The sequence below is a fragment of the Carettochelys insculpta genome, chromosome 20 (genome assembly GCF_033958435.1).
Source record: "Carettochelys insculpta isolate YL-2023 chromosome 20, ASM3395843v1, whole genome shotgun sequence".
Taxonomy (NCBI): Eukaryota; Metazoa; Chordata; order Testudines; family Carettochelyidae; genus Carettochelys; species Carettochelys insculpta.
Window position 1 is genome coordinate 17,747,234 of NC_134156.1, and position 21,592 is coordinate 17,768,825.

A 21,592-nucleotide genomic window follows, 5' to 3' on the forward strand; every position below is an offset into this window, starting at 1 on the left:
TTTACAAACTCTCTTTACCACCCCTCTTTGGAAATAGGCAAGGATATTTCCAGATATTTTCCATACAGCAAAAGTGACTTGCCCAAGAACACACAGCAAGTCAGAGGAAGAACCAGGAATGAAACTTATGCCAGGTCCACACTATACCAAAAAAATTGATCTAAGATATGACAATTGCGTAGCTGGAATTGAGATATCTTAGACAGATTTTTCTGGCCATCCACACAGAGGGAGGTCAACAGGAGAAACTCTCCCATTGACCTTTACTCCTAGTGAGAATGAAGATTACCATGGCCAACTGTAGAGCCCTGATGGTTCAATTTAGCGTGTCCCCACTAGGCATACTAAATCAAACCTGAAAGAGATTATCTTCCAGAAAGTGTAGACATACCTTTAGCAGTCCCTAATACACAAACCCAGACCAGAGGCTGATATACCATGCAGCTTTTCTGAATACATTCACAAAGGACAGAAGAAGAGGATATATAGGCTTTGAGAGTTGTCATGATTCTGTCACCAGCTTAGTAAGGTATATTCAGCCATAGCCAGAATGTGTACATAACTTGGCTATTTTCATTACAATTAGCATTAAAGCATTGTTCTGTGTAAACCACCTAAAGGACTCCAGTGCAGACACGGCCTTAAGATACACACATTAAAAGAATTTAGATTTTAAAGAACAGGTTGTGTTCCAAGGTGTTCTTGGTGAAAAAAAAAAATTGTGAAATGTGATTTTGAAATCCACCCAATAAGGATTTTCAGAACCACTTACAAAGCTGCTCCACCACTGAGAAGGACAAAGAACCCTCCCACCAATACCCTAGAGACAAGAGAAGTGGAGCACTTCTGAAAGTCTGCCCTTAAAAATAGATGCTTATAAGAGTTCTGTAGCATTGAAAATATCTAATAAAAGCACACTCTTTAGTAGGCACTTCATGTAACATTCCTAGTGAAGATAAGGAATTCAGTCACTCCTCTGAATGTTTAAGGTAGAACTTTTGAATAGCAAGGGGACGCATACAGCAGATGTGTTGTATAATTATAATTTATTGGCTCAAATTCTTCCCCATGTAACAATAATGGAATGAAGGGATTGTCATCTATCATATAAATCTCTTGCCTCAAATTAATTTAGTCCATCACCATAACATGACTCAACAGGACTCAAAAATAAAACTAAATATCAGAGATCCTCCAACTACAATATTACAATATCCCCATTCATGATTCTCAAGAGGCTATTAGATTTAGAGTTGAAACACTTCGGCATCATCTTCAGACAATGTATTCCACAACTAACCTCTACTGTTGCACTCTTACATCTACTACTCATTATTTTTAAATGAGCTACAGAGCAAGGGTCAATAATTACCACCCATGACAAGTCCATGAAATCTTTGCATCAGACAAGAGATCCAGTTACTTGGCACAGATAATGCTCTCAGATCACTTTCCTACAGCACAAAAGGAAAAAAAAAAAAACAGGCTTCATTTTAGGTTTGGGCTACCAGCTGTAGAGGGTTAAAAAAAAAAAAAGCTAAAACCAACATTCTGAATAGTTAGCTGTTTATATGACATAATACAAAAACCAACATACAGAAGTACATACCAAAAAAAAAAAAAAAGGTGAAGTGGGCTGGAAGGCAACTCAAAGTAGCAGGCAAATGAAATATCAAATTAGCTGTTACAGGAAGTCTAATACGCTCAACAAAAGCCAGAAGTGAGACACAACAGTATGTATGTTACCAAAAGTAAAATTGTGTCAGCCCTCCAAATAATAAAGAATCCTACTACAATTCAACAGGAACAGACCTTCAGCTGACAAACTCCACTCCACTTAACTCCACTCAAGTCAATGAAGTCACACCAGTTGAAGATCTGCTCCAGACTCTTTTTGTTCAGAAACCTTACACTTTGGGAAGAGAGGCATTAACTAGGCAGAAGATTTTGGTTTTTTAAAAGTCCTCTAGAGGAGAGTCATTCAGCAACCTTTTTCAGTAATTCAGGTTTCTCTCTCTTTAAGAATTAAATACATATATCAAGGAAAGAGGACATAAAAAATACTCCTTTTAAAAGACCAAATCAGGGTTCAGAGCATTTTCTTTCTTTTCTGGAAAGCTGATTTCCTCGAGTATCGGAAAAGTTATTTTTGTACTAGAGCTGTAACTCATTACTTTGTCCCAAGAGTTAGTGAGGCCTTCAATTACTACAGGAACTCTGATCCTGGCAGCAAATGCATTTCACTCCAACTAAAACAGTGCACATATTGTTTTACCGGGGGGGGGGGGGGGGGGGGCCTTAAAAAAAAAAACACAACCAAACCAGGGAAGAGCATCTTAAAAGAGTTCTTAAAAATACCACCTATAAAATGGGTAAAAATAGTCACTTCCTTGAGAGGGTAGTTTGTTGAGCTTCATTAAAGTAGAATCATGTTTTTATGAAAATGAAAAGAATGTCAAGTAATAGAGCTTTACAAACATTTGCGCTCAGAAAATGCTCAGAATTATGGATGCAAGGTTCTATAGAATTACAAAACATTACAGTAGACCCCCCCCACAACTTACATGGAGGTTGCATTCTTGCACAACCCCGTATAAGTCAAATGTCACTTAACTCACGGAACGGGGAAACTGACCAACACAGCAGTGCTGGTCAGATTCCCACTCCTGTCAGTGGCAGGCAGTCTAAAGCCATTCTCTCAGCTGCCGCCACTGACAGGCAAGGCAGCCTCCCCACTACTGTCAGGAGCAGCAAGAATCAGGCTGCCACCCCTGACAGGAGTGGTTTCTCAGGCTGCTGCCCTTGACAGAAGCACGGAAACCAGCCAGCACAGTAGTGAGCTCTAAGCTGCCCGACCCTGACAGGCAGTTTCCCCTCTGCTGCACTGGTCAGTTTCCCAGCTCCCCTGAGTGGTGGGCAGGCCAGAGCCAGGAGCCAGCTCCCCACCACTCAGAGTCATGTTAACCCGAGATACTAGCAACTGAAGTGCACATCTCTCAGGGTTCTCCTGTATTACTTAATTAATGCTGTTTTCAAACTATCACCTGAAGCTATGTCTAGATTAGAGGGTTTTGTCATCCCGATTGCAAAGTGCGTTCTGTCAACAGAACACAGCGCTTCTGTCAACAGCTATACCCCACTCACCACAAGGAAGAACACTGCCGTAGACAGAATGTTGACAAAACATTGATCTGGACGTTTGGGGTGGGGTTTGTCATCAGAAAAGGCCTCTGGGACACAGCACAACCCTGTCTGCTGTGGCTCCAGGTGGCTGTTTTACTGATAGAGCAGGTACTGCTTTTCTTCGCTTAATGTGCATGTCCAGCACTGGAAAAGGAAAAGCAGCTGTCATGAATGAGTACCGCTTAAGAATTAACAAAAGGCTCTCAGCAGAGGATGGTCAGGTAAGCCAACAGGAGGAAGAGAAGCTTTTTCGAACTGAGAACAATTGCAGTCTGGGGGTTTTTGCCTGCGTGGCTGATGCAGAGGGAAGACAGAGAAATGCTTGCTCCCAAGCAGCTGGAATGAATCCAGTAAATATCCTGACCATCTCAATCAGCCAGAGATGTAAATAGAAGGGAAATGTGTAGCTAGACGGGAACAGATTATGGTTATTTTGCATTTGGTGGGGACTAACCATTTCTTTTAGTTACTCTTACTTTTAGTTAATGACGATTTTTTTGCCCCCCGTAACTCTTAAGATGACTCCCAGGGAAATAATTCTCTCTGCTGGAACCAGTATGATTGGTGTCTGATATTGTTTTTCTTCTTTTCTGAATAAATTACTTTTTTTAAAAAAAAGACAAGACACACAAGTTATTTGATTCCTGCATCCTGAGAAGAGTCTGTGTATATTCAAGCCTTAGGGGCCAGCTACCAGATTACAGTCCTTTGTGTCTAAGCTGTCTCCTGAGGGAGGGTTAAAAGCTTGGGGTATATAGGGAGACATCCCAAGCGAGTCTTCTTGGGTTAAAGGGTTCCTCCCCCACACCTCACTTGGGTGATGGCAGCAATCTACGAACTCAGGGTCAGGCAATCTGTGACCTTGGGGAGGTTTTTGTTTGTTTTTTAAATAAAAGGTAAGGCCTTTTATAGGCAAGGTGTTTAAGTTTTTGCAGGACCTCACTTTCTGCACTGGAAGTGTGGAGGGGGCAACAGCCCTGACAGCAGCATTTGAGAAACAGGTGATTAAAATTTAGGGGGAATTCACACAAAACTTGGGATAGCATTAGCAAAATTTGGTTTGTGCTTCTTTAAAGAAGCTGTCAGAGATAAGAGAGATGAAAAATAAAAAGTAAACATGGCACCTCAGAAAGAACAATATAGCAATTTGAGCTGGGCAGAGAAGGTAAACCCATGTCACGGAGGATTATGATATTTTCAGCATTCAATTTTGTTCAACTTTAGAATGGAAGCCAGAAGTAGTGAAGTTCTCTGTGAAAGGGAATGGAGCTCTGGCTCCAGGTCAGTTTGCCTGCTAGGCCACCCCAGAGCTGGGGCTATTCTGTGCTGTGGTGCGCTAAGAGCTTTCATCCTGGGAGCCAAACTATTCAAATGTGAACCATACTGAAAAACTTTCAGACCCTCTGCAGTAATGGATTTTGACAATTCCTTTTGGAGGAAGAGGTACTGTCTACCTGGTGGATTTTTGTACTTGAAAGAACTGCACAGGATCTTTTGCAGAGGGATAAGGCAAAACACGACATTTAGTCGTAATACACACTGTATCAACACTACATCAAATAAATATGATATAACACTGATGCACTCACGAACACTCCATACTGTTGTTACCAACTAGTTGCTCCCCTTAATGTCACTGTTCAGGTGAGTTAGATGCCAGGGAGAGGGGGTGTTGTGATGATTTTAAGTTTATTATTCAAAATGAACACCACATAAACTCCATCTTGTCTTTAAAATGGAGTCCAAAGGATCAATATGGTGACAGAATGGTGAGTCATCTTCCCCTTCCCTTGTTCAGGGTAAAAAATTAAGTGGGAATGTAGAGGCAGGAAAATGGGGTCACCTGATTCTACTCTGCCCAGAGACAGGAATCTACAAAAGAGGGTGCACCCACTTCTCAGGGCTCTCACTCTCAGGTCTTCTACCAAGGTAGCTAGGGCAGCAGCAAGCTTTTAGGCTTTGCAAGCCTCAGAGGAGGTAGCTAGGGCAACACTGAGCTCTGTAAGGCATTGTAGGCCTCACAGGCAGAGGAAGCATCAGAGGCCAGCTGGTGGCTAAGGAGACAGTTGGAGTTCTGTTAGTCCTCATAGGCCATCTTAAAATCTTAAGGATCAATCATACACACGCTCACTCATACAGATCATTTTTATTTAGACATTGGGCACAGGGGACTGCGTGTCAAGAATAGAAAAACTGAAGGATCCCTTCCTAGGTGTGGTGTCATCTCTAATCATGGCTCCTGTTCATGTGTCCTGAGGCCCTCTCGTTGTGTGTCATCATAGCCAGTCAGCCAGCATTGACTGTTATACAGTATGGGAAAGGGCAGGGATACTTACCAGGGTTTGTGTATGTAGTTTTGACAACCGGAATTTTAATAATATTGTTTAATCTATTTAATAAATTTACTGTTTGTTAATCCACATTTGTGTGAATAGATTGTTGCCCTGTGAATAGATACGGAGAGGGAGATGGGACTTGTAAATTGGGGTGGGATTAATTACTGCCCCTAACTGTTGAAGTAACAGGGGCGATGGGAAGAGCTGGTCTTCAGCCAAGCTGACCAGACTGCTGCTTTGATGTTGACAAGATGAGACCTAGGGTCCCCCACAAGACAACTTATATTTACAGTAGTTCCCCTCTCATGCAGATCTATTAGTCATTTTATGCAAATCTATGCTATGTACTCTAGAGGTGTCAGTCATTTGTTGTGCTTTCTTCTGGGTGTTGTCCTCAGTCCTGCCAGATCCATCTTCAAAGAGGGTTTTTGAATTTGCCTCCAAAAGAGGTGCTTGCTTCTGACTCCTAATGTCTATCCCCTCTCCAACTGTTCAGAGGTGGTTGCCTTCCACAAACTATTCATTCATTGCACAGAGCAATCAAGTCAAAAGGGGAAGATCTAATTTAGTACAAAGACATTTTTTTCTTTATCTTTAGTACCCTTAGGGGCTACAACCAAGCTCTGATCCCTACTGCCTGAGGACTTACATTGGATAAGATAAAACAGCAAAAATTTACAAATCAAGTACATCGGACTGAAGGAGCGGGTGATGTTAAGTGTCCTGCCTGAGACAATTATGAGCATCAAAGGAAGGGAAGCAGTCCTTATAATGCATGAGGTAATTGATGTGTCTGTTCATACCATATGTTAGTGTCAAATTTGAATATAAATTCCAATTCATAAATTTCTCACTGTAATCTGTTTTTAAATTCTCTGTGCTTTAGGACACAAATTATCTCAGGCAGGACACTTAACATCCTCCCTCCCTCGTCACCCTCCTTCAGTCCTACGTACTTGATTTAAGTTTTTGCCTTTTTTTGTGGTCCTCTATATGTGGTCCGATAAAGTTGGTCTGTACCACAAAAGCTCACAGCAAATAAAGCATTTAGTCTTTAAAGTGCTACATTTCTGTTTCCTTGAAGAACAGACTAACGCAGCTACCTCTGCATAGATTCTACTCTCTGATTTGCTCACCTTGATAATTTTTTTTCTGATTTGTCAGCTTTGATTACTATTTTTGGTTCTCTGTGTCTTAAATATTGGGCCTGTTCTGGTATGGCTATGGTCTGAAGAAGTGGGTCTGTCCCACGAAGGGTCACCTAATAAATTATTTGGTTAGTCTTTAAAGTGCTACTGGACTGCTTTTTTGTTTTGATGGAATTACAGGTTTGCAAACCATAACTCAGACCACAGCAGAATCACAGAATCATAGGGCTGGAAGGGACCTCAGAAGGTCATCTAGTCCAGCACCCTGCTTCAAGCAGGATCAACCCCTACTAACTCATCCCAGCCAGGACCTTGTCCAGACGGGACTTAAAAACCTCAAGGGATGGAGAATCCACCACCTCTGTAGGCAACGCATTCCAATACTTCACCACCCGCCTGGTGAAGTAGTTTTTCCCCAATATCTAACCTACACTTTTCCCTCTTCAACTTCTGACCATTACTCCTTGTTCTGCCATCTGACACCACTGAAAACAGTTTCTCACCCTCCTTTTTAGAGCTCCCCTTCAGGAAGTTGAAGGCTGCTATTAAATCACCTCTAAGTCTTCTCTTCTGTAAACTAAACAAGCCCAAATCCCTCAGCCTAGTCTCATAGGTCTTGTGCTCCAGACCCTTAATCATTTTTGTTGCCCTTCACTGAACCTACTCCAGCAAATCCACATCCTTTTTATACTGGGGGGCCCAAACCTGGACACAATATTCTAGATGTGGCCTCACCAGTGCCGAATAAAGAGGAATAACTACTTCCCTACATCTGCTCAAAATGCTCCTCCTAATGCACCCCAGTATGCCATTAGCTTTCTTGGCTACAAGGGCACACTGTTTACTCATATCCAGCCTTTCATCCACCATAACCCCTAGGTCACTTTCTATTGTACTGCTGCTGAGCCAGTCGGTCTCCAGCCTGTAACAATGTTTGGGATTCTTCCGCCTCAGGTGCAGGACTCTACACTTCTCCTTATTGAACCACATCAGATTTCTTTCGGCCCAGTCCTCCAATTTATCCAGGTCTCTCTGGATTCTCTCTCTACCCTCCAACGTATCTACCTCTCCCCCTAGTTTTGTGTCATCCGCAAACTTGCTGAGGGTGCAATCCAGTTCCTCATCCAGGTCATTAATAAAGATGTTGAACAACATCAGCCCCAGAACCGAGCCTTGCGGCACTCCGTTTGAAACAGACCATCCAGATATTGAGCCACTGACCACTACCCATTGGGCCCAAACGTCAAGCCAGCTTTCTATCCATCTTATAGTCCAAGGATCCAATCCATATTTCCTTAACTTATGGACAAGAATGTTGTGGGAGACTGTATCAAAAGCCTTGCTGAAGTCAAGGTATATCACATCCACTGACTTCCGCATGCCCACAGAGCTTGTTACCTCGTCACAGAAGCGAATCAGATTAGTCAGGCAGGACTTGCCCCTGGTGAATCCATGTTGGCTACTTTTGATCACTTTCCCCTCTTCCAAGTGCTCCAAAATGGATTCCTTGAGGATTTCCTCCATTATTTTCCCAGGGATTGAGGTAAGGCTGACCGATCTATAGTTCCCTGGATTGTCCTTCTTTCCTTTTTTAAAGATGGGCACTATGTTTGCCTTCTTCCAGTCATCCAGTATCTCCCCCGATCTCCAAGAGTCTTCAAGATCTTCAAGAATAATGGCCAAAGGTTCAGCAATGACCTCTGCAAATTCCCTCAGTACCCTGGGGTGCATTAAATCCAGACCCATGGACTTGTGCAAATCTAGTTTTTCTAGATAGCTCAGAACTTGTTCCTTCCCCACAGGTGGCTGCCCTCCACCTTCCCATACTGCATCGTCTAGGACCATCATGGGGAAATTGACTTTGTCCATAAGACTGAGGCAAAAAAAGCATTGAGTACTTCAGCTTTTCCTGCATCATCTGTCACTAGGTTACCTCCCTCATCCAGTAATGACCCCACACCTTCTCTGATAACCTGTTTATTGTTCACATGCCTGTAGAAACCCTTCTTGTTACTCTTCACATCCCTTGCCAGCTGCAGTTCCAATTGTGCTTTCACTTTCCTGATTACTGCCCGGCATTCTCCAGCCATATGTTTATGCTCCTCCTTCGTCAACTGTCCACATTTCCATTTCTTGTATGCATCCTTTTTGAATTTAAGCTGACTAAGGATTTCCCTGTTAAGCCAAGCTGGTTGCCTACCACGTTTGCATTTCTTACTACGCAGCGGGATTGTTTATTCCTCTTTATTCGGCACTGGTGAGGCCACATCTGGAATATTGTGTCCAGTTTTGGGCCCTCCAGTATAAAAAGGATGTGGATTTGCTGGAGTAGGTTCAGCGAAGGGCAACAAAAATGATTAAGGGTCTGGAGCACAAGACCCATGAGGACAGACTGAGGGATTTGGGCTTGTTTAGTTTACAGAAGAGAAGACTTAGAGGTGATTTAATAGCAGCCTTCAACTTCCTGAAGGGGAGCTCTAAAAAGGAGGGTGAGAAACTGTTTTCAGTGGTGTCAGATGGCAGAACAAGGAGTAATGGTCAGAAGTTGAAGAGGGAAAAGTGTAGGTTAGATATTGGGAAAAACTACTTCACCAGGAGGGTGGTGAAGCATTGGAACGCACTGCCTAAAGAGGTGGTGGATTCTCCATCCCTTGAGGTTTTTAAGTCCCGGCTGGGATGAGTTAGTAGGGGTTGATCCTGCTTGAAGCAGGGTGCTGGACTAGATAACCTCCTGAGGTCCCTTCCAGCCCTATGATTCTGTTTGTTCCTGTGCCTTCAGTAAGACTTCTTTAAAATACTTCCAGTTCTCTTCAGCTCTTTTCCCCTTCATCTTCGTTTCCCAAGGGATCCTGCTCATCCGGTCTCTTAGGGAGTCAAAGTCTGCTTTTCTGAAATCAAGGGTCTGTATGTTACTGGTCACCCTTCTTCCTTTTGTCCAGATCCTGAAATCTATGATCTCATGGTTGCTGCAGCCCAGATTCCCTCCCACTTCTATTTCTTCTACTAGCTCTTCCCTGTTTGTGAGCAGCAGGTCAAGTTGCACACGGCCCCTGGTCGGTACCTTCAGCACTTGTACCAAGAAGTTATCCCCAACATTCTCCAAAAACTTCCTGGATTGTCTGTGTGCTGCTATATTGGTCTCCCAACAAATGTCCGGATGTGGTCTTTGCTCAACAGTTTCTTAATCACACAAGAGCCTCCTAATGAGATCTGCCTCTATGCTTTTATTCTTCTGCAGAGGAACAGAACTATTAACTTCCATTTCTTCATATTTCACATTCATTATAATAAATCTGATTTAAAGCAAGAGGATTATCAAACAGCACGATTAGTATTTTAAGGCTTTTACATCTGATGGCCAGACAATCTTTTTTTTTTTCTTCAGTGCTTAAACATTTCCTAAAAGGCTGTTTTAAGGTGTTTTTTGTTTTGTTTTTTTAAACTAAACACCACATTTACAGAATCATCTAAGTGTGTGTGATTAACAATCAGAGAACAGAAGTCACACAGGATGCACCCTCCAGGCAGTGAGGTAAGAACCTAAAAAAAAAGTTGAAGAGTCAGAAAGAAATTGCATCAGCTTTTTTATTAAGATTAGTGCAATTTGGAATTTGTGTATTTTACATTACAAACCTATTTTAAGTAATCAAAAAGGTACAGAAGAATGTGGTTTGGAGGAAGAAGAGGGAAGAATTTGCTTTTAATCTCTAAAGAGCCAAGTTAAGTGATGGTCAGCTATTCCAGAATGTTCCCCATGAGTCATGGTGAAGGGTGACTGTTTCACTGACCCTCCCAAGACAAAACACACTGCACCAAATCCTGCTCATTTGGCTCTCACAGTCCTAAGAACTCCCACTAATTAGCTATGGCCCACTTCCTATCATCCTCAGGGTTATCTTCATTCACAGTTGGATTGAAAGAAAAGCCAAGGCTGCACTGAATGGGCCATCATTGTCCTAGATTCCAAACAGTTTTGTTAGTTTAACAACAAAACCATGCAACTCTAACAATTCCAACTCAAACATCAGAGACCTGAAAACAGACAATTTTGCTACCGCAGCAGTTAACACAGGTCATTACTGCCAAAGAGTTTATGTATCACATAGGGTTATTCCTACCTCACCCATTGGGGAGACAGGGGGAGGGGAGCCCTGAGCCTCACAGGCTGAATCCAGATGAGAGAGCTGGATTGGGCCAGCAGACTTGTCTAGCCAGGGGAGGAATTGGTGCACCTGCTGCCACTCTCCCCTCCCCACAAGCTGAGGAATGTAGAAAAGCACTGTCTGGAGGCTTTCCCACCTCTCATCCTCCACTGCTTCCCCAGCTGACTAATTTTTCTGTGGGTCAGAGGCCACTGACTTACAAAGGTTCCCCACCCCTGGTCAGGTGAATACCATTGTCTCCCATTCATTATTGGATGGCCCAGGTCTGCTCTCATTTTCACAATTGTCAGCTCCTGCAACTGCTCATATGAAAAAAATGTATTTTATGGACTTCTAGCCTTTTAATGTGATTTGACAGCTGTTAAGTGAGAAAAACCAGTACCAAACGACCAGCTAGCACTTTCCTGACCACAATCTGAGAATCAACGTGTTAGTGCAACAATAGGCAACCTAGGGTTGTGAAAAACAATAGGAAGTCCTATGGCACCTTATAGACTAATAAGTATTTTGGAGCATAAGCTGAAGCGCATATTTGCTCACAAAAGCTTATGCTCCAAAATATCAGTTAGTCTATAAGGTGCCACAGGACTTCTTGCTGTGTTTGAAGATACAGACTAACTCAGCTACCTCTCTGATACTAGGGTAGTGAGTGGGTCACATAAATGGCCCTTCTTCCCAGCGGACCACAAGATTTTGAAACCAAGCATCTCCCAGGACAAGGTAGTTTTCCTAACTGCACTTGCACACCTAGAATTTGAAAGAAGTGCCAACTATGCCCCATGGGCCACAGGTTGCCCACCACTAGTTTAGTGGGCCAGGATTTCCCAAGTTCTGATTCTGGCATTTTATCTATGCTACAAGATTAGGTCAACATAAATCAATTTGCATCAACCTAGTCGTTCATGTGTCTACACCCCAGCATTTCTGAAACTGTGATCAGCCAAACGCTGGTGTTCCGCGAGATGTCAATAGGCATTCCATGAAAAAAATTTTATGCTAGAGATTTTTTTTCTAAAATATTAAATATGAAGTTGTGTGTATCAAAAATACTAAGGCATTTGAATAGTATTTAGACTGTAGGTATATTAATATTTAAATTGGATAGTTATTATGCAACTCGTGCCAATCAGTCAATTTGGATTGTTTCAGCACAAGTTGCGTTCAGAGAAATCATGTGATGCTGCACCAGATATGAGGATCCAACCCTCCAGCATCATTCCTAATATAAGGCAGATTTGTGAACAAAAGATGCAGAAAACACTATTCCCACTGAAAAAATTGTCAACATGGTATTTTCCAGTAGTTTCTGTAAAAATAACAAATTTATGAAAAAAAACACAAAATTTAAAAAAAAATTTCTATATCTAACGGGGTTTGCATTTCTTTTTCATACTTTTTTGTTTAAGCTTTAAAGGACAGTCCTTTTTTTGAACAATGTTGTCCTTTCTATTTCTGAACAAAAGAACACCACTAAATTATAGGGTTGCTAACTGTCCTATCAGAAGGACATTAGCTGCTCATTAAGATGATTTTCTCTTGTTATTTTTTTCTTTGCAAAAATAAGATGTCCAAAAAAATAAAAAAACTAACTTCTTTAAGTCAACTTTTGAGCATTAGATACACCAGTTTTTCAGTATTAAACTTTCTGTATTCCCTCCCACCCCAACCAGCATGTATGTGTCCCATCAACATATTCTAAACCAGAAAGTGTTCTATGGTGAAATTAGTTTGGGAAACACTAGTCTACACCAAAAATCTCACGGTGATGAAAACATCAGGTTACAGAGATGCAGTCTCTCCCCAAGACTCACTGTAAGACTGTAGGTGAGTTGCTGCTGGACTTTTGTTTCCACATCTGAGACAGGGAGATAAAGGTACTTCCTTACCTCACAGGGATAAGGTTAGGTTTAACATACTTAATGAAATGTTTTGAATATACACATTGCTGCAGAATTGCTAAAAGAGCATCAACATTTTGACACAGAAAAGAGCTAAACTAGCTGTGGAATCACATGGGCCTGACACTGTCTAGTGGTGGGACTTGTGCAGATTATACATCTCATAAATGGGAAGTTGAGTGTTTCATACTCTTAAATTCCAGTTCATGGAAAGGTCAATAGGAGATTAAGAAAACATAACAAAGGGACCTTGTGCTAACAGCAGCAGGCAAGTTTTTAAAAAATGAAAAAACTTGCATAGCATTTTACAAGTACCAGACAGCCCTTTGTTCTTAAGGCAATATTCCCCTCACATCAATCAGATTTACAATCAGTCCTAATAAAACACAAGCATGCAGCAATACTGCAGCCATACCTCAGAAAGGAGAAGGAGAGAAGAAAAACAGGGAAATAATTCCCAAGATTGGTAAAATAACTGAGCTACGGAGCCACATAACTTTGTTACTAATTCATGTGGCCAGAAAGTTTCTGTCCAGAAAACTACTGTGCTGGAGAGATGAAGGTTGCCTTTCCTTCTCATTCGCTCTCCCTCTCCCACTTCAGACTGGTTTACACTTCCAGCTGCAGCTGCACCACAAACATTTAGCTAAGATGCTACTAACACCAACAGGAGGGCTTTTCCCATTGGCTAAGGTATTCATCTCTCTGACAGTATTTCTACACATGGGAATAAAACCAACTTAATACTAGATTTTATAAAATCAAAACTGAACATTCCGACTTACTCACAAAGTCAATTTAGTGTGTCTCCATTAAACTGCCTCGTTCGACTGTGGCAGCAGTGCATTGTGGGCACCTATCCCACAGTCCCTGCAGTCCTGTTGCATATTGGGTCTCTGTCAGTGTCTTGTGGGGAAAAAGTCACCAGAAGTGGTTCTGGGTGTCTGGGGTCATCATCCCACCGTGCATTTCCCTCACTGTCTGCTGGAAAACAGAAAACAAAACTAAACAAAAATCAGGCAAGGAAGTCTTCATGCTGCTTTTACACTGCCTGCCACATGCTATTACAAAGGATAACATGGATCCACAGATGCCTCACTGTTTGGTGCATTGTTTTATACTGACTTCCCACACCAGGATACAATACATTCAGAACTTAATGCTGCTGCAGAATGAGTGTATTGAAGCGGGGGGCATTATGCAGGTCAAGTTAGGGAGAGGGGGTATGTGGTGTTAGTGGCAGCACTGGATGCATTGTACACCATGAAGTGCAGGTTCTGGATCTGCAACACTAGCTCAGACTGGTGGGACCACATCATTTTGCAGGCATGGGACAACTAGCGGCTGCAAAACTTCTGCACGCATAAGGCCATTTACGCAAAACTTTGTGAAGTGCTGTTCCCCATCCTGAAGCACAGCAATTCCAAAATGAGATCTGCTTTGACAGTTGAGAAGCATGTGGCAATTGCTCTGTGGAAATCCACAACACCAGACAGCTATCAGTCAGTGGGAAATCAATTTGGAGTAGGCAAATCTACACTCTGGGCTGTTGTCATCCAGGTAGCCAAGGAGATCGCTAACCTTCTCCTGAGAAATACAGTGACTCTGGGGAACATGCAGGACATAGCGCATGGTTTTGATGCCATGGGGTTCCCTAACTGTGGTGGGGCTATAGATTGAATGCACATCCCCATCCTGGCACCAGACCACGAGGCCTCAGAGTACATTAACCACAAGGGATACTTCTCTATCATGAACAGGCACTGGTGGATCATAAAGGTTGTTTCCCTGACATCAATGTGGGGCGGCTGGGATGGGCACATGATGTGTATCTTTAGGAATTCTAGCCTCTTTAGAAGATTCCAGAGTGGTATTTTCTTCCCAGACCCAAAAAATCAACACTAGGGACATGGAAATGCCCATCATGATTTTTGGTGACCCTGCTTACCCCTTGCTCATGAAGCTACGCACTCTGGACTCCAGTAAGGAGCTCTTCAACTATAGGCTGAGCAGGTGCAGAATGGTGGTACAATGTGCCTTTGGCCATTTTAAAAGCCAGGTTCAGGTGCCTTCTGACCAGCTTAGGCCTCAGTGAAGAAAACATCACCCTTGTGAAGGGGGCCTGGTGTATTCTTCATAACATTAGTGAAGCGAAGGGGGAGAATTTCATGCCACCATCAGGATCAGAGGCAGATCTCCTGGCCAGTAATTATCAGCAACCAGATACAAGGGTAATCAGGAGACCACAGAAAGATTCAATGAAAAAAAGGCAGGGATGCTTTGAAAACTAAGTTTATGAATGACCTGGCAGGATTCTGACTCTCCTGCCATTAAATAGCATTCCCCTGACCCATTCTGTTTCCTTGCTCTTTATGAAACTGCCTCCAACAGCATAACAACCCTCATCACCACACCCAACCCCAAAGCATGGACCCAACACTAAGTTTAATAAACTAAACTTTCTTTTTACAACCTAAAATGTTTTTATTCAGAAGGCCCTCATGGCAGAGTGGTGGCTATAGGGAAAACCCTGTCCAGGGGAGGGGAATGAATATTGAAAGTGAGACATTAAATGGGGCATGTACTGCACAGGGGGTGTAGAGGTAGTTCTTTCAAGCATTGTTTTCATTATTACTGTCTGCCTGGTTAATTACTGACATAACTGTAGCATGCATTTTAGTCTGATTGTCCATCATTCTCTTCCTCCATTCTTTCATGTCTTGTCTTTCCTGGGAGGCCTTCAATTGTTCTTTTTCTGGTGCTTCAAAATGCTCAGCCATGAACTCCTGAGTGCTTTTTCCTCCTACATATTTGGGGTAATTTCACTTCAGGGGGTGATGGCCACCAGTCCTCTGACTCCTGCTTGCAAGGTCAATTCCTGTTTAAAACAAAAACATGTTGAAATATTAAGGACATTGTCAATAGCAACAGTTTTTTCTTTACTCGGAACAATGAGTATACTGACAGAACGAATGGCTGTCTCTGCGGAAGAGCATATGGCCACAGCAAGGTCACTCTATGCATTCTTAAGACTAAAGAATGCATGAATCCAAGCAGAAGGATTCAAGCTCTTATATGCAGCTGCCTTCAAGGTGAACATCAATGGTAAGCTTTCTTCAGCTCATGAGAAAAAAATAACGGAGAAGCACACTTCTGTCATTTGGATGGGACATGACACTGAGCACTGAGGGTTGTGTCACAGGTCCAATCGGCAGTCAGCACAAAAACGGGTGTAAAAGAGGGCTTGCTGCATGGACTTCTTTAAGTGCCTTGATTTGAAAGCAGGCTGCTTCAAGAGTTTAAGAAAAATTAAGTCACTATAGGCACACACATGAACCAGGCCAGGGTCCAAATGGACATCCGCTGAAATAGGAGGAGGGTGCTTGCCATGTCATGGATTAAAAGCCAGTCAGGCTGCACGAGTTTTGCTCTGGGCTGGGTCACAAGCCAAAAATCATTAAAATTCACTGCAGTGACTCATGAAGCTTCCCATGCATTCTAGGTTGCCAAAGGAAACATCAGCCTCATCAAATTAAGAGAAAGAGATAAGGAAAGAATGCTCACGCTGTCTGGGTACAAGGCTGGGAAGTATGCAAGAATGCTCTGTGGTGCCACGATTCCAGATTATTTACTGGGGGCTTGTCATGGCGTCTTATTGTGGAAGCAGGAATAAGTCAGATCTCCCCATAAATCTCTTGAGGAGAAACCAAATGTGCCTGTCAAAGACCTTCAGTGAGATGTCCCAACAGGACCAGTACTCCATCACCAGAAATATTAAAGCTGTTCTAAGGGAAATGGGCATAGACACCTCCCCACCACCATGATCGCACCATACTATTATCTGTATGAAAACACAAACACCACTCACCAGAAGTGCCCTCTCCAGCATCCTGGTCTTCCTTTGAAACCTCCCGGGATGAGGAGACCAGTTCCAAGGTGATAAACAGGTGGTCATGGCTTGCAGGATTGGCTTCCACACTGGACTGCACCCAGCTGTCACATGCCACCTCACACCCTGCTTCATCAGCTTGCCAAGCAACACATAATGAGGAGTCCATGAGTTTTTTGGAGGAAAGAGAGGTTGGGTCTGTCCCCAGAACAACATGCAGCTCATCATATAGCAGCACTTTTGGAGAGATGACCCAGACTGACCATTAGCTTCTTTGGTCTTTTGGTAATTCTGCCTCAGCTCCTTGGTTTTAATGCAGCACTGCTGAGTGTCCCTGGCTTACCCTCTCTGAATCGTGCCTTGCCACATCTTCGCATAAATGTCAGCATTTCTTTTGCTGGTTTTGAGCTGCATGAGGACAGATTCTCTTCCCCCTTCCCTCCAGTGGTGAGGTGCTGGATCTCCTAATGGCTCCATGTGCAGGCTCTTTTGCCACCCTGTGAACTCATGGCTAGGAGGTATAGTGCAAAGGTGTGTTCCTGATGTCTGCTCACCACGCTGGCCAGAGAAGAAAGGAAATCAACTCAAAATTCCCAGGCTGACGACCCCTACTTCCTGCTCACCTACTTCCTCCTCACCTGGAGATTAGCAAAGGTGAAGTGATGACCAGAAAGGACACATTGGGAACATTGTGGGATCATTTCAGGCTAATAAAATCAATTTTAATAAATGTTGCCATCTGCACTTGCATATGTCAAACACACAAAAAATCAATTTTCGGCTTACTCCCGATGAAGTCAGGAGTACAAAAGTTGACCTTAAGAGCTCCTTGAAAATCGACTTACTGAGCACTGTGGTGAAGACTGATGGTTTATAAAAATCAACCTAAGTCCCTTAAATTCAAGTTTATCGCCTAGCATAGACCAGCCCTGATGGGGGACATCTATGTCAATGGGAGAAGTCTTCCTGTCAGCATAACTCCATTGATACAGGAATTAGACTGATATAATTATGTCACGCAGGAGTGTGAAAAATCTACAGTTCAGTTATACTGACATAAGATGGTAGAGTGAACCAACCTTCAGAATTCTGCTGCCCAAAACAGAGGTGACAAGATCAACACATGCACAAACACACAACAACCTTTGCTCTCTCACTCCATGAAGCCAAAACAAAAAGATGCCAACCTAATAACCCTAAAGCAAGGTAAGGCAAAGGCTCTTATAGTATAATCAGAAAGGATAAGGCTTTCCCTACCTTCTCACAGGTACAGAAAAATATTAACTTTTTCCTCTCTTTAGAGCATGGGTGTCCAACCTTTTGGCTTGCCTGGGCCGCATTAAGTGAAGACAGTCTTGGGCCGTGTACAAAATATATAATATAGTTAATGTTAAAAGTTTACGATCTTGTGGGGCCGCATTACTAGCTGTCCAGGGCCGCACGCGGCCCGTGGGCCGCAGGTTGGACACTCCTGCTTTAGAGGCTTTCAAATCTATGCCCATTTCCATGATAAGCAAGCACACAAACTGTAAAGACCTGAATTGTTTTTCTCCCCACTGCTTTGTGGGGAGGCAAAGAGCAACCAAGGGATAGGAAACACACTTTGCACTAACAAAGCGGGCAAAATTCTGATCTGATGCCACTAACAACTATTGATTAAACGTGGAAGATGGGTGAGGAGCCAACACACAATTTAATGCTACTTTAAAAACAGCACATTGTTAGATCACCTAAAAACAGCATCCAAACTGGAACTCTGAGAACATGAAACATTAAAATTTACCAGCCAGGAAAGAGAGGGAAAGCTACATTTTCTTTCCTGCAACTGTTGTGACTCTTCTTTCAGCTACATGGTCCTTCTCAGCATGGGTCCTCTCCAATACAAGTTGGGTCAGGAAATTAAAGGGAAATTTAAACACAAAGCTCCTTGAAGGGTTTAAATAAATTAACAGTTTATTGGAGTTTATAGCCCTCACTCCAAGTACTCTTGTCCCCTCAGGTGAAAAAGGTGAAAATAATAATGGAGGGAAAACTGCTCATATACAGTTAGTTTCACCTCATATGCATTACAAACCAAGCTACATAGCCAACTATTTTACGCATGCACTATCTCCTCCCTCAACTCAGAGGGCAATTATTTTCCACTGTACATTGTAGCGCCAGTCAAACACTCACGTAAGACACAAAACATACAGTGAACCAGAACCTGATCCCCTTGCTTTACCACAAAACAGATCTCAACCAGCAGAGAGAGCTACTGTCCAATCCTCCCAAATCAAATCCTTCCTCTAGGCTGATACATTTAGAAAATGCTCATATTCTGATTTCTGACTGGCTACCTATGGAGGTCTAAAATGCGTAGGCAGACTTCATTTTGCAAATTGTTAATCCAAATATAGTTGAAAATGAAAATGTAGGTGGGGACATGTATTCCACTACCCATTTGTCTACTGAATTTACTGTGCAATAATTAAGATCACTGTTCTACTATTTAAGAACAGTTACCATGTGTGCAAGTTTCCATTTCCCCCAACTGCTAATACTTTATAATTAGTCAAATATGAGACTGAACCTGCAAAATCTTAAACCACACCAAAAGTCATGCAATTAGCTATCTTGACTCACTGACAGACACACTGGGTTCAATGCTAGAAAGTATTGTGTCCCCTTCAATTCTCATTCAAGTTAGTAACATAGTTGTACTCAGGATGTTGTAAGATCAGACCTCTTGAACATCCCCCTAGAGTGCCACGCGGATCTAGAGTACAGAAAAAACACAAACAGTAATACAAAAATCTAGGTCAAACTTAAGACCTCATCTACTTGGTAGATCAGATGGAAGCTAAAATATACCGCCAATTTTCTTCCCCAATCTCAGGGAGAAATACTATGTAATTAAAACAGTGCTGAGAAAGCAATATTTTATGTTTTTATTTGCCTGGCAATAAACTAAAGAACAGCAAAAAGTCACCAGATAGACAATTTTATATGGCCCCTTGGAGTCTTAGATACACTTCCTGTCTTGTTGAATCGCTCTATGCAAATTATGCAGGTCATTCAGACTGATATATAATGCCATTCATGCAATCTACTGAAATTTTCTCTGGCAAATAATTTTTATGACCTCTAAATTAGATATGCTGTTAAAGCTATCCACTTGTTTCCTCATACATCTCTATGCACCATGCGTGTGGTTGTTTCTGTAACACTATTAACTAACTGCTGAACCGAACTGCAGAAGGGATGGGACATTGCACATCGGTGGTAAAAACCACGGCCTTGCAGCACCAGGTAATACAGCAGCTCTGACTGACACCTGAAGAAGCCATTCATTCTCTTGTCTTTGACAAAGTCCCATTACCAACAAAACATGAAGATACAAAAGGGAAGCGAAAACCCCCATTTAAAAAAAACAAAACAAAAAACCACCAAAGAGGGAACAGAGACTGTTCATAGCTTGCAGTTACTTTCACCTCATATCCATCACAAACCAAGAGTGAATAAAAGTGTAGTGGTTGTAAACCATGGATCAGCCATCCTAAACATTACATTTGAGTTGCCATCCAGTTCTTGGTAGACAGAGTGTTCATATGTCAAAAGTAACCAAAACTGACATCAGTCCTTCAAAGCAGCGTATGATGTGAATAAAGCATACAAACAACCACCTACTCACCGAATGCTAAAAGCTGTCTTGCTAGGTCACCAGTAGGAATTATGCCTAAGAGTTTTGAAGAGAAAGTTTGCAGTGCCACTACCTATCCACAGAATTGGTATAAGGGAAGTTGACAGAGCTATCTAATCACAAGTCGTATATTCACTAACCACAGTAAACTCCTTCCCACCCAGCATTCTGTCATCCAGAACTATCAAATAACTGGCATTTTAACATGAAGTAAATCTTAGTTATGTTTTCCGTAAGTATGGTATTATGAAAGCAAATACAATTAGAGCAAATACAATACAAGTTTACACTGTACAGTACTACTGTGGTTGGTAAAAAAGGGCTCTGCATACATTTTTATTTCTTAGTATCTAATCTTGTTTTTCTTTAGTGTTGGGTTTCATTGCTGGGTATGCCTTCCTATTATCCAGAATATTTGAATATCCAGCAACCTCCTACCTGCAGGCTGCCAGATATGAGAGAGTTTACTGTATAAATCACAGAGGAATCTAGACACAATTAAGTACCACACAGAGAGAGGGAGGGAAAGTAAAAGGAAAGGTCACCTGGCAAGAATTAAGTAAAGGTAAATTCAAGATACTGAAGTTTACCCACTATTAGCATTTGTTCTGTTGGAATTTCAATTACAAACCCAGGTCCAGTTCTAGAGCTGTAGAACGTGGTCATTTAAAAAAAAAAGTCTGCCCTACGCTCAAAATTGGCTTATAATTTCTCCGAGCACAGAATGTCAGGTGCTATTGTTCATTAAGTGTGCAAAGGTAAATTAATATTTTTAAAAAAGATTAGGATGCAGAAATAACAGAAGGCCTTACAATTAAATACTGTTTCTGTTCTTATATTGTAGAGTTTTAAAATGAATATTTTCAGGCAATTAGTCTATATGGTCCTGATCCAACGAATTGCTGTGTTTAGTACTTTCGGGCACTTATAATATCCACTGAACACCTTGCAGAATGAGACCTATGGTCATCTAAAAGCAATGAGCTATACCACCACCATTACTTTGCATGCACAGCTACTCCTCTCTCTAAGCACCTTTCTTGCTATGCTTTGGAAATTCTGAATATAATAGCGGCACTGTTTTAATATATATTTCATGAAAACAATATAATAGTACTGCAGGGACAGTTACTGTACTTGTTCAGAATGTCTAAAGATACCACGAAACCCATATTAATAAACCTGTTGTTCAATCCACAGCCACCAAGGGCTTAATATACAATCATAGGCCTATTTCTCTCTTAAAATATATCTCAACCTAGCCATGGAGTTTTAAAAAAAAAAAAAAAAAAA

General features: G+C 42.0%; 1 protein-coding gene across 5 annotated transcripts in view; it reads right to left on the bottom strand.

Moving 5' to 3' along the window:
* The window catches only part of TEX2 (testis expressed 2), a 148,945-nt gene that overhangs the window by 113,420 nt on the left and 13,933 nt on the right, over positions 1 to 21,592 (bottom strand). For 2 of the 5 annotated variants that reach the window (XM_075014286.1, XM_075014287.1), the window contains exon 2: positions 13,518 to 13,709. The exons of 2 other annotated variants lie outside the window; for them this stretch is intronic. The gene's annotated coding sequence lies outside the window, so the exon portion shown is untranslated. Of the gene's footprint in view, positions 1 to 13,513; positions 13,710 to 21,592 lie in introns of all 5 variants that reach the window. One more of the 5 variants, XM_075014288.1, reaches the window with a different exon arrangement.